This window comes from Zalophus californianus, chromosome 6 (genome assembly GCF_009762305.2).
Source record: "Zalophus californianus isolate mZalCal1 chromosome 6, mZalCal1.pri.v2, whole genome shotgun sequence".
Taxonomy (NCBI): Eukaryota; Metazoa; Chordata; class Mammalia; order Carnivora; family Otariidae; genus Zalophus; species Zalophus californianus.
In genome coordinates this window covers 57,818,662-57,830,743 of record NC_045600.1, presented here as the reverse complement: position 1 = coordinate 57,830,743, position 12,082 = coordinate 57,818,662, and the positions used below count along the sequence as shown (strand labels likewise).

Below are 12,082 nucleotides of genomic sequence, written 5' to 3'. Positions count from 1 at the left end.
TTTATTTATTTGACAGAGAAAGAGTGTACAAGCAGGGGGAGTGGCAGACAGAGGAAGATGGAGAAGCAGGCTCCCCGCTGAGCAGAGAGTCTGATAGGGCTCTATCTCAGGGTCCTGGGATCGTGACATGAGCTGAAGGCAGACGCTTAACCCACTCAGCCACCCAGGCACCCTACAAATATCAAAATTTTTGAAAACCTGTGTCCATGACCCTGAGCTTCACAGCTGGCTAGTATGTAAAGATTTTTCTGATAAGATTGGTGCTGATATTAATGTGAATTTTCTACTGTTATAATGAAACATGTCAACATTTAGAAAATATACTTTATTCAGTGAAGCAAAATCTCCCAAATGATCAATTCATGATATTACAAAATCATGCATGGATATAGATCCAAAGTACAGGACAGACCAATGAATTTTAATGCAATAGGATACAAAAAGTTCATTTCTAAGATTTCAGACTTCACACTGTTATTAACCCTTGATTTCTGGGGCGCCTGGGTGGCTCAGTCGTTAAGCGTCTGCCTTCGGCTCAGGTCATGATCCCGGGGTCCTGGGATCGAGCCCCGCATCAGGCTCCCAGCTCTGTTGGAGGCCTGCTTCTCCCTCTCCCACTCCCTCTGCTTGTGTTCCCTCTCTCACTGTGTCTCTATCAAATAAATAAATAAAATCTTTATAAAAAAAAGAACAAACCCTTGATTTCTGAATTAAAACTGTCAAGTTGTGGTTTAGTACCAAAGAAGAATATGCACAATTATATGGAAAAGCTATTAAAATATTCCTTTTTCCCAGTACATATCTATGTGAGGCCAGATTTCTTTCATACGGTTCAAGCAAAATAACATATCACAATAGACCGAATGCAGAAGTAGATATGAAAATCCACCTGTTTTCTATTAAGGCAGGGGTGGGTTTTTGGGTTTTTTTGGGGGGGATCCTCAATAATGTTTAAGAGTCCAAAGAGATCCTAAGAACCAAGGTCTTAGGGCACCTGGGTGGTTCAGTTGGTTAGACGTCTGCCTTCGGCTCAGGTCATGATCCCAGGGTCCTGGGATCAAGTCCTGTGTCCGGCTCCTTGCTCAGAGGGGAGCCTGCTTCTCCCTCTCCCTTGCCTGCCGCTCCCCCTGCCTGTGTTCTCTGTCAAATAAATAAATAAAATTCTTTAATTTAAAAAAAGACAAAAGAACAAAGGTCTTAGGACATTAGGGCTTAATTCAATCAGAGAGCCTAGTAGACAAAGGCTCTGAGACTTAGCATAAAGACATTTACACACAATAGCCAGGTTTAAGTTTTTGTAAGTAACAAGGCTGGACTGTAACATCCTTCCTTTTAATATGACATATGAAATATCACCTGTGTGATGTTTGAGCACAATTACCCTCCTTTTCCTCTCTGCTCTAATATCATATTTGTTCACTAAATCACATCTATTTTATTTTGTACATTCTCACTTTCCATCACTATTTTGAAAAAGTCCCACCTATTTCTTCTTAACTGGTCCAATGACATGGCCATGCACAACACCTCCCTGACTTCCCTCACCTTTCCAAGGTAGGAATTGCTCAATTTTAAAACTAATTCTAGTACAAACCTTTCCACGCTGGGCCTCATATCCAACAATGGCATATCTGAAATAAATTCCTTTTACAAACTAGCTTTTTATAAAATGGCATTATTTGATCAGCACTCTGTCCCCTAATGTTTAAACCAAATAAATATGATTCAGACACTGTATTAGGATGGAGATTTAAAATACTACTCATAATATTTTTTAAAGTGGTACAAAACACAAAAGACTACGCTAAAGAAATGTCTCATTTCCCAGCACAACTTATAATCAGTAGGACTTACTTTAGTTAAATAATTTCTCATGGTATAACTAAAAGCAAAGAAGCAAAGCGAAGCATTATATCTCTTTAACCTAACATATCAAATACATGCCCACAGTATTTTTAAAAGCTTCTCCTATTCAATAATAATTGGGAGTTTGCAATATTCCAATTTTAGCACTTTTATAGATCCTAAGTGAAAAATATCCTAAACTGCAAGTAAAATTTGAGTGTCTTCCAATCAGATGTATTTAACAACTAAGTGTGCCTCTCTACTTTTCAGTTGTAAAATCCTCAATGAAGTATTTTCAACTGCTTTCCATGCCTAGCTTTATGATCTTGAACAATTCACGTGAATTCAACATACACCAGAGATTATATGTACATTGGCTGTGCTTTTCCTTTCCCACCAAATCCGGAAAACGCTAGCACAACAGAAAAATTGGTCCGATTTGAAAACTGCACTCTACTTGTAATCGAGGCCTAAGGCGTTAGCTTGACCTGGCACTTAATTCTCCTTATCCCCTTTGACTCCCAAGGCCGAACTACCGGTGACGAAGTCACCTGGGTTCAAAGTCTAGGGCACTTCAGATCAGACAAGGTATGAACCAAGAAGCCCAAGTGTCCAGAAGCGCTGATAAGCTGGGGTGAGGAAGGCAGGTCGCCCGGAAGGCAGGGGTGGGTGCTCGGCGAGATGCTGAACAGCCGTTTTTGACCCAACTCCCACCTTTCGCACCTTATCCAGGGAAGCTTGGTGAGGGGCCCGGGCCCCCAGGCCCCGGAAGAACGAAGCAGAGTGGTGGGTGAGACAGCGAAGGGGAGAGGATTCAAAGGTGCCTCCGCCGGCCGGTCGCTGGCGCCGGCACGCCCGCCTGCTCCGGGGCACCAAGAGGGCAGAACGGGCACCACCCCAGAGACCCCGGCCCACCCGCCTGCCGCCCCACGGCCGCACAGCTTCCCCTCCCCCGCTTTCCGCTGAGCGTCCGCAGCCCCTCCGGGGAGCCGGGAGGAGGCAGCCCCGAAGTCAGTCCTTACCACAGTGCCCCCAAACAAGACCCGCGCCGGTCGCAGCCACCGCCTTGCAAAATCGGTCCTTTCCGCCGACCTGAGCAACCGTGGCACTGCAATCAGGGCCGGCACCGCCTCGCCCCCTGCCTCCGCGCACAACACCGCAGGGCCAACATGGCTGGTGCCGCCTCTGCCACGTCAAGGGGTGAAGAGGCGGGGCGACCGCGCCAGGGAACAGAAGGGAAGAGTGCGGGACCCCGCGGAGTGGAGCGTGGATAGGGCACGAGGAGGAGAGAGGGGAGGGGAAGGGGCGTGGACGGAGCCGGGGCGGGGCTCCTGGAGGAGGGAGCGAATGGGGAGGGTGCGGCACCCGGGCGGAACTGTAAGGGGTGGGGACGAGGAGGAGAAAGGGAGGGAAGGGGCGGCGACGGAGCCTGGGGGGCGGGGCAACCGCGCCAAACCTTGCGGGGGACCACGGGAGGGAAGAGGGACCCCAGCGGAATTGGAGCGCCTTAACCCTTTCTCGGCAGCCTCGGCGGATCCCACTCCCTGAGGGCCGCAGGCGAGAATGAGAACTTCTGTCGCCATTCAGACTCCTCAAATCGCAGGAGGGGGCGTCCGTAGGACATCCTCTCCTGTAAGGCCCTGGTTGATTCCTAGAACCACAAAACCACATCTCTCCTAAAAAATCAAAGTGAAAAGTTCGTTTTTTCACCTAGTGCAACAAATATTTACTGAACACTACTATGTGCCAGGTACAGTAGCAATGCTGGTGATATGACATAGACAAAACAGGCCAAAATACCTGGCCTGTACATTGGATTTTTGTATTCCTAGACAGTCCACCTCTTTCCTCCTACACTGCATCTGCCAACCCTCCTCCTCACCACTACAATCTCTGGCTGCTTAATCTTAAGGCGTTTTCTGCTTCTCTTTCCAAGGAAAGAGCTGAGCAAAATGGGAGAGAGAAACAGGTTGTTAAGACATTAGAGCTTGGTGGTCTGGAGCACCCCATCCTTAAGCGAGGGGTTGCTCATGGAATTAATTCCATATATGACAACACCTAAAATCCAGTCAGGCTTAGCCTTATAAGCATTTTTAAGGAGTAGGAAAAAAGACCCAACCCTTGTTCTTCATTATAGTTGAGAAATAAGATGCACACCAGTCATATATTTTCTGCCTATAATGTGTATGCTAAGGTTGTTTTGTAAGGTAGAAGAGGATGCTTTTGCTTGTCAAATTTAAATACAATCCTGAAGAGGAAATGGGAATCAAACACAAAAATTCAGTGTAGGCCTGCAAATAAAGTGAGATAAGGATGCTATCTTAATGAGGATTCTTGACTTAAAGTACAGCAAGTAAAGAGCTGTGGGCAATGGTAAAAAGGTGGAATAAGGACATTCACAAAAAAGAAGCAAGATCCAAGAATGAGTAGGGTAAATAGACATAGATGAGAGGATCCATGGGAAATCTGGAATTCAGTGAGGAATAAACCAAAGTGTAGCACCTTTGATAATTTCATTCATTTTGTGGTCCCCAGAAATGCATCTTTGCCTTGCAGCTCAATGAAACCTAAGAAGTCATAAATCCCTTGTTCTTAGCTGAACAAAGGCCTGTGTTCCCTATTACAATGAAATAGATATTAGGATGGGAAATAAATTTATTTATATCCGTCTTCATTGTACTTTAAGATGAATGAGTTATAGCATCAAGATCTACTGGACTCAACTTTAGTTTTTGGGGGTTTCTTTTTTTTGGAGTTCTGTATGTAAGAATCCATGTTTCGTGACTTTTATTCTTTCTTAGAGTTCTTCCAAAGAACAGAGAAAATAATTTTTAAAAATAGAATAAAACTTATTCTATTTGTAATTGCCTTATTGGTCCATTGGACTCTTATAAATCTAGAATATATCATGGGACCTTACTGATCTTATTTTTCTATATCTGGAAATATTCTGCTAATTCATCATCCATGGAATCGTTTACCCATCAATTATTCAAGCTCTTTAAAAAAAACTAAAATAGGGGTGCCTGGATAGCTCAGTCTGTTGACCATCTGCCTTTGGCTCAGGTCATGATCCCAGAGTCCTGAGATCAAGCCCTGAATCCAATCCCGCTCCCTGCTCAGCAGGGAGCCAGTTTCTCCCTCTCCTGACCCCACTGCTTGTGCTCTCTCTTCCTCTCTGTCAAATAAATAAATAAATAATCTTTTAAAAATTTTAAATTAAAAAGACTAAAATAATAAGAAAATGGAAGAACAATAGAATTACCAAAGATGATACAGTAGTGAAGTAGGTCATATTGCATTTTCTTCTTGCAATGCTCAAAGTACTGCAGCATTTTTCAAGATTTTTGTACTATGCTTTTAGTTTTCAATAAATATAAGAATTCAGAATTTGGAAGATGAATGCAGAGATACAGAGAACAGCAATCTAGATCCTGATAATGACAGTGAAATCTTAAACTGTGGATCTTCATTTTTTTTAAAGATCTTATTTATTTGAGAGAGAGCATGGATGGGGGCAGGGGCAGAGGAAGAAGCAGACTCCCTGCTGAGCCGGGAGCCCAGCGTGGGGCTCGATCCCGGGACCCTCGGATCATGACCTGAGCTGAAGGTAGACACTTAACCAACTGAATCACCCAGGCGCCCCGAACTGTGTATCTTTACATTACTATCTCCTAGAATTTCTCAAACTCAAGTATCAGTGAGCTAATATTATTTCTTTTTTTGTTTGTTTTCTCAATTTTTATTTAAATTTTATTTTATTTTTTAAAATATTTTATTTATTTATTTGACAGAGAGAGAGGCAGTGAGAGAGGGAACACAAGCAGGGGGAGTGGGAGAGGGAGAAGCAGGCCTCCCACCGAGCAGGGAGCCTGATGCGGGGCTTGATCCCAGGACCCTGGGATCACGACCCGAGCCGAAGGCAGACACCTAACGACTGAGTCACCCAGGTGCCCCTTAAATTTTAGTTAATTAACAATGCAATATCGGTTTCAGGAGTAAAATTCACTGGTTCATCACTCATGGGCACTTATGGGCACACCAAGTGCCCATCACCCATCTAGCCCATCTCCCCACACACCTCCCTCCATCAACCCTATGTTCTCTATCCTTAAGAGTCTCTTTTAACTGACTGAGCCACCCAGGCGCCCCTATATTGTATCTTTGTAAATGCTGTTTTCTCTATGTTTGCCACCAGTATAAAAAATATAGTTGAATTTTGTATATTGACCTTGATCTAGAAGTCTTGACAACTTAACATATTAATTCCAACAGTAGTATATAAATTCTTTCAGACTTTCTACTTTTATAAACATGTCATCTATGATGATCTATGTGATCACTAAACCTGGTAATGCATACTACATTAAAGACAACTTACACCACCCCACTTATCTCTTCCCTTTTACCCAGGTGCCCTGAAATATGTTATTTTTATCCAGTTATTCATTCAAAAGGAATAACTTGATATGTGCTCTTAGCAAAATGAGACCATCCTGATTATTCTTGCAAAATATTGTATAATCAAGTTCTTCATGACAGTATTCTTTTATGATGTTTATATGGATAAATTTACTTGATATGATTCTTAAGTAGACAAATGCTAATAATGGTAGTCGTGTATACTAAGATGATAGGAAGGAAACAGATACCCTAGAAATTAAAAATTCTTTGGGTTGGGGTGCCTGGGTGGCTCAGTCAATTGAGTAGTCCAACTCTTGATTTCAGCTCAGGTTGTGACTGTGGGGTCATGGGAGCAAGCTCTGTTTGGCTCCCCACTCAGCAGGGAGTCTGCTTGAGGATTCTCTCACTCCCTCTCCCTTTGCCCCTCCCCTCTCACTTGCATGCTTGCTCTCTCTTTCTCTGTCTCTCATAAATAAATAAAATCTTTTAAAATTTTAGGGGTACCTGGGTGGTTCAGTTGGTTTAGCGTCTGCCTTCGGCTCAAGTCATGATCCCAGAGTCCTGGGATTGAGCCCCACATGGGCTCCCTGCTCAGCAGGGAGGCTGCTTCTCCCTCTGCCTCTGCCCCTTCCCCTGCTTGCATTCTCTCTCTCTGTCAAAATAAATAAATAAAATCTTTTTAAAAATAAATAAATAATTTTTAAAATTAAAAAAAAATTTTTAATTCTTTGGGTTGCTTATTTATAAAACTAAAAGTACAAAAGTTTTGCAATTAGGGAGCCAAAATGATGTCTGTCCTCTTTTCAACAAAATTCAACCTTTTTAAAGGTCTCAAAAAACTCTTCAGGTCCTGTGTTTTGATGATACAAATGCACAAAGAACCAGAGGTAACAATTAGCTAGGATATAGTAATGAAGCATTTGAAATCTGCAATCACTATTTACAAGATGGGTATGTTCCAGACTCATGCATCACAGTTGCATTCAGAGGACATTGCCCATTTGGGATATGTCTTCAAAACCAGGAAAATATGGAATAAAAATTGGGATTTGCTATATTTAGATAGTTACCTAAATTTCCAGTAAAGTTGTTTTCCATTATGCCTTTACTCTTTTTTTATAACAGTGTACTCTTTTTATAACAGCTTTGAATATCCCTTTACTCTAATTTGTATAAATAACTCATGAAATGATATAAAAATATAAAAATTAAAGAGTCCATTGGACTTAGATTATAAATGGTGAAGACTATTTTTCTTGGTATACTTAAAGTTAAGAGGTTTTGATTTGAGGAAGAGAAGAATAGAGAGAGAATGGAAAATATCTTAAGCTCCTGGGAAAGGAGAATTAGACTAGGAATTGGAGAAAGGGAAGACTCTCCTAAAACAACCTTCTTTAGCTTTCTAACTTAATCTATAGACATCCCTAGCCCAAGGCATTTGAGATTAATCTTTGACTCTGAAGGATATTTGGGGGGGGGGTTGTTGTTTTTTTTTAATTTTATTTATTTGACGGGGGTAGGGGGGGAGGGAGAGCACAAGCAAGGGGAGCAGCAGGCAGAGGGAGAGGGAGAAACAGGCTCCTAGCCTGATGCGGGGCTTGATCCCAGGACCCCGTTCTCATGACCTGAGTCCAGGTCAGATACTTAACCAACTGAGCTACCCAGGTGCCCCTGAAGGATATTTGTTAAACATTTACCAACATGCAACTGATTATAATTGTTTACTTTCATTACACCACCTTGTACAGATCCTGGCACAAGATAATTATTCCTTAAATGTTCATGAATGTGTAGCAGCTCTTTCTGCCCACAGGTCTTGTTCCCATGCTTTAATAAAACCACCACCATTTTGCACACACACAAGAAAAAAATGTTCCTGAATGTGCATGAAAACCTAAACAATCATAAATTATTATTATTATTATTGGGACATCTAGGTGACACAGTCGGTTAACCATCTGACTACTGATTTCAGGTCAGGTCATGATCTCAGGGTCTTAAGATCAAGTCCTGGGGCGCCTGGGTGGCTCAGTCGTTAAGTGCCTGCCTTCAGATCGGGTCATGATCCCAGGGTCCTGGGATGGAGCCCCACATCAGGCTCTCTGCTCAGCGGGAAGCCTGCTTCTCCCTCTCCCACTCCCCCTGCTTGTGTTCCCTCTCTCGCTGTGTCTCTCTCTGTCAAATAAATAAATAAAATCTTTAAAAAAAAAAAAGATCAAGTCCTTCATGGGGCTCTGCACTCAGAGGGGAGTCAGCTTGAGATTCTCCCTCTCCCTCTCCCTCCACCCCTCCCTGCCCCTCTCTCTAAAATAATTAAATCAATCTTTAAAAAGAGAAAGAGAAAGAGAAAGGGAGAGGTTCTAGAGTCAAATAAAGTCTGGAAGCACCAGTTAAATTATGTAAAATAGGTCTCTTGACTTGTCAGGGGTTTTAGTATGCTAATATTCATTGTGAATCTTTAAGCACAGTATTTAAATACATTTCCCAAAGATATTTGACCTTTGGAACATTTTTTCCAGGAACCATCTGGGATCAAGTATTATAAATACCCTATGACTTTGTTTTCAGTCATTAATTACCTTAAATACTAGTTAATGTGTAACAACCAGTATTTTCCTGTGTACTTCTAAACCCACGGATATTTCTCAACTGAAGTTTCCAGAACTTTGAACAGTGTCAAGGGAAGTGTAATGTAAACTACTTAGAATTTTATATGGTCACCACCAGATGGAGCTTTCCCCAGTACTTTTTTTTTTTTGGTTTAACCCATTTTCTAGTATAAATCAAGTGCCTGCAGTTTTTTCTAACATGAATTCTCTTTCATTTGTTCAGATGGTGACATTACATGGCACCCACCAACTATTTTTGTAGTACTCACTAGAAAAAGCAATACTTAGATTGTTCTAACTTTGAATTTTCAGCATCAACAGTGTGTCAAGTCCATGTATATAGGATATCATGTGTCTGGGGCTCTAGTCTGCACACACAACTACTACAGTCACATTAAATATAGTAATAATAAATAAGGCTAATTTATAAATTACACATGAGAGTTATAGAATTCTAAATTCAAATAGACCTTACTGATCATTTGGTCTAATCCCTATACAGGACAATGAATTAAAGATAAGAGAAATTAAATAGCATATCCAGGATCGAGGTGCTGGTGCCCATTTAAAACCTGTAACACTGAGTTTTCATTTCATGCATGTCTTTTCCCCTTTAAATGCTGACAAGACTTGCCTTTAAACTTTCTAGCTCTTGCTCAAACAGCAACTGTTTCTATTCCACAGAGTGCCCCACCAGTATTATACTCCAATATCACTTCATTCTGCCACTCTATCAACTCCAGAATGATTACTAAGAGTTTATTTAATCAAACTAAACAAATGAAATCCTTTGATCTACTCTTAAACCATTTATAGTAATGCAAAGAAACAAATCATAGTTATATACTGACAGATTGTTTTTCTTTTTATATACACAGGATTTTTGTTTTATTTTATTCTTTTAAGTAGGCTCCAGGCTCAACAGGGGGCTCGAACTCACAACCCTGAGATCAAGAGTGGCATGCTCTACCAATCGCACCAGCGAGGTGCCCCTTCTTTTTATCTTTTATTTGATTTGTAAAGAACATAAGAATTCTTAAAATTCATGTAGCAAAGAAGGGAACTTTTCTACTTTAAAAGGAAGGAACTAGATTTGTGTTTTTACTTTAAAAGAGGAGTAAAGTTTTTGTTTTGTTTCATTTTCTATAATTTTTTTTTAAGATTTTATTTATTTATTTGACAGAGAGAGGACACAGCGAGAGAGGGAACACAAGCAGGGGGAATGGGAGAGGGAAAAGCAGGCTTCCCGCGGAGCAGGGAGCCCGATGTGGGGCTTGATCCCAAGACCCTGAGATCATGACCCGAGCCAAAGGCAGATGCCTAACGACTGAGCCACCCAGGTGCCCCTCATTTTCTATAAATAAACTAGTCCTTGCCTTGATTTTCTGATATCAAGTCAGCTTTGTAGTCTTCTTTGTGCACCTGGACTCCAGTGTTGGAGGATAGCATTCTCAAAGAGACAGAGAGATGGAGACATAGAGACAGAGAGATTAAAGAGACTGCTCGTGCTCAGAGGGTAGGTACTAAGACTAGAAATCTGGGTGCCTGGGTGGCTCAGTCAGTTAAGTGTCTGCCTTCGGCTCAGGTCATGATCTTGGGGTCCTGGGATCGAGCCCTGCACAGGGCTCCCTGATCAGCGGGGGGTCTACTTCTCCCTCTACTCCTCCCCACCGTTTGTGCTCTCTCTCTCTCAAATAAATAAATAAAATCTTAAAAAAAAAAAAAACTAGAATCTCCTTGTATCTATCTTTTCATTGCCTCTCTCTACTCTATAACGAGTAGGTCGTAAAGGCTCTATTTAGCTACTTATCTTTTTTGAGCTGTATCTTGTGAAGCATAGCGATTTACAGCAATGGCTCATTACGTCTGACCACCCAGGGCAGAATCTCAACTCCATCCACTTCCTAGCTGTGTAACCTAGGTATTTCCCATAACTTTTTCTGAGTCATAGTTTCTTCATCTGAAAGTGAAGATATAGTAACCTACAACTTAGGATAACAACACATTGTAAGAATTAAATGAAATAATCTATATAAAATGTTTAGCCCTAAGAAAGAAAAGAAGATTCTAAGAGCCTGAAATTGGGCTGGGCTCTATCAACTGTGCCTAGCTGTTGTTAGGAGCTGTCCTGGCACTCACAGCAAGGCCATGTGGTTCTCCTGTTGACTATAAACCATTTCACAGCACACCAACATCAGACAAGGCCACTTAGTGTCCCTGAAGGATCAAGACAAAAACAAGACAACTCTGTATTAGTGTCTGAACTCAGACAAATCAAGAAGTTTGTCCAAGCCACAAAATGACCAAATACCTCCCTAACCTATTTTGAGTGACTGCGCCTTCTTTACCAATTATATCATGAGCTTCCCTTTTTCCTTCTACCTTCTATATAAGTATTAAGATACCTAATCACAGCATTTGTGCTCAGATAAGCTAGAGAGAGAATTGAGCTGCTCGATGTCAAAGCAGGCAATTAAAGCAACAATGAGCCAAAGCGGAATTAACGGTGAAGGCTCTAATCACTTCCATTATCCTATGGAATCAATTCTCCCACTGTTTGAGGGCCAAGTGGATCAGCGCAAACTTGGGGGTCATCTCACTGTTGAGGGGGTCCCTAACAAGTGTTTTCTGCAGATTTATGGAACTAGGCCATTGTGAGGGGTGGGGAAGAAAGGGTGGTAGGAATGGAAAAGTACTGGGTACTGAGAGAGTGGGTCAGTTTCCTGATAAGAAGACCTCCAAATGGGGACACCTGGCTAGGAATGCAACTATACATAAGAGCATGGCCAGCCAGGAGGGGCTGAGTCTGATGGCAACTCTCTTCAGAGCCTGCAATGCACTGGCTGTGCACCAAGTCTGGTGTGGGGAGAGCAGTTTTCCCCTGTGAAGCCTGCTAGGTAAATCCTTTTTAATTGCTATGGTCAGGTGTGAAAAATCACCCACAGGTATTTTTGTTTTGTTTTGTTTCATAGTTTTAGATTTTTTTTTAAAGATTTTATTTACTTGATGTGGAGGGAGAGAGCATGAGCTAGGGGGAGTACGCAGAGGGAGAGGGAGAAGCAGACTCCTCGCTGAGCAGGAAGCCTGATGTGGGGCTCCATCCAGGAACCTGTGATCATGACCTGAGCCGAAGGCAACCACTTAACAACTGAGCCACCTAGATGCCCCTACCCATAGGTTTTTAACCAGCAGTCAGACTCAGAATATCCCCAATTCCTGACATC

At 42.0% G+C, this 12,082-nt stretch overlaps 1 protein-coding gene across 4 annotated transcripts in view; it reads right to left on the bottom strand.

Annotated features, from left to right (window-relative positions):
* SEC23A (Sec23 homolog A, COPII coat complex component) overlaps nucleotides 1–12,082 on the bottom strand; it is a 72,435-nt gene that overhangs the window by 58,263 nt on the left and 2,090 nt on the right. Inside the window, exon 1 of one of the 4 annotated variants that reach the window (XM_027569838.2) lies at nucleotides 2,868–3,087. The exons of 2 other annotated variants lie outside the window; for them this stretch is intronic. The gene's annotated coding sequence lies outside the window, so the exon portion shown is untranslated. Of the gene's footprint in view, nucleotides 1–2,867; nucleotides 3,088–12,082 lie in introns of those variants that run through there. One more of the 4 variants, XM_027569834.2, reaches the window with a different exon arrangement.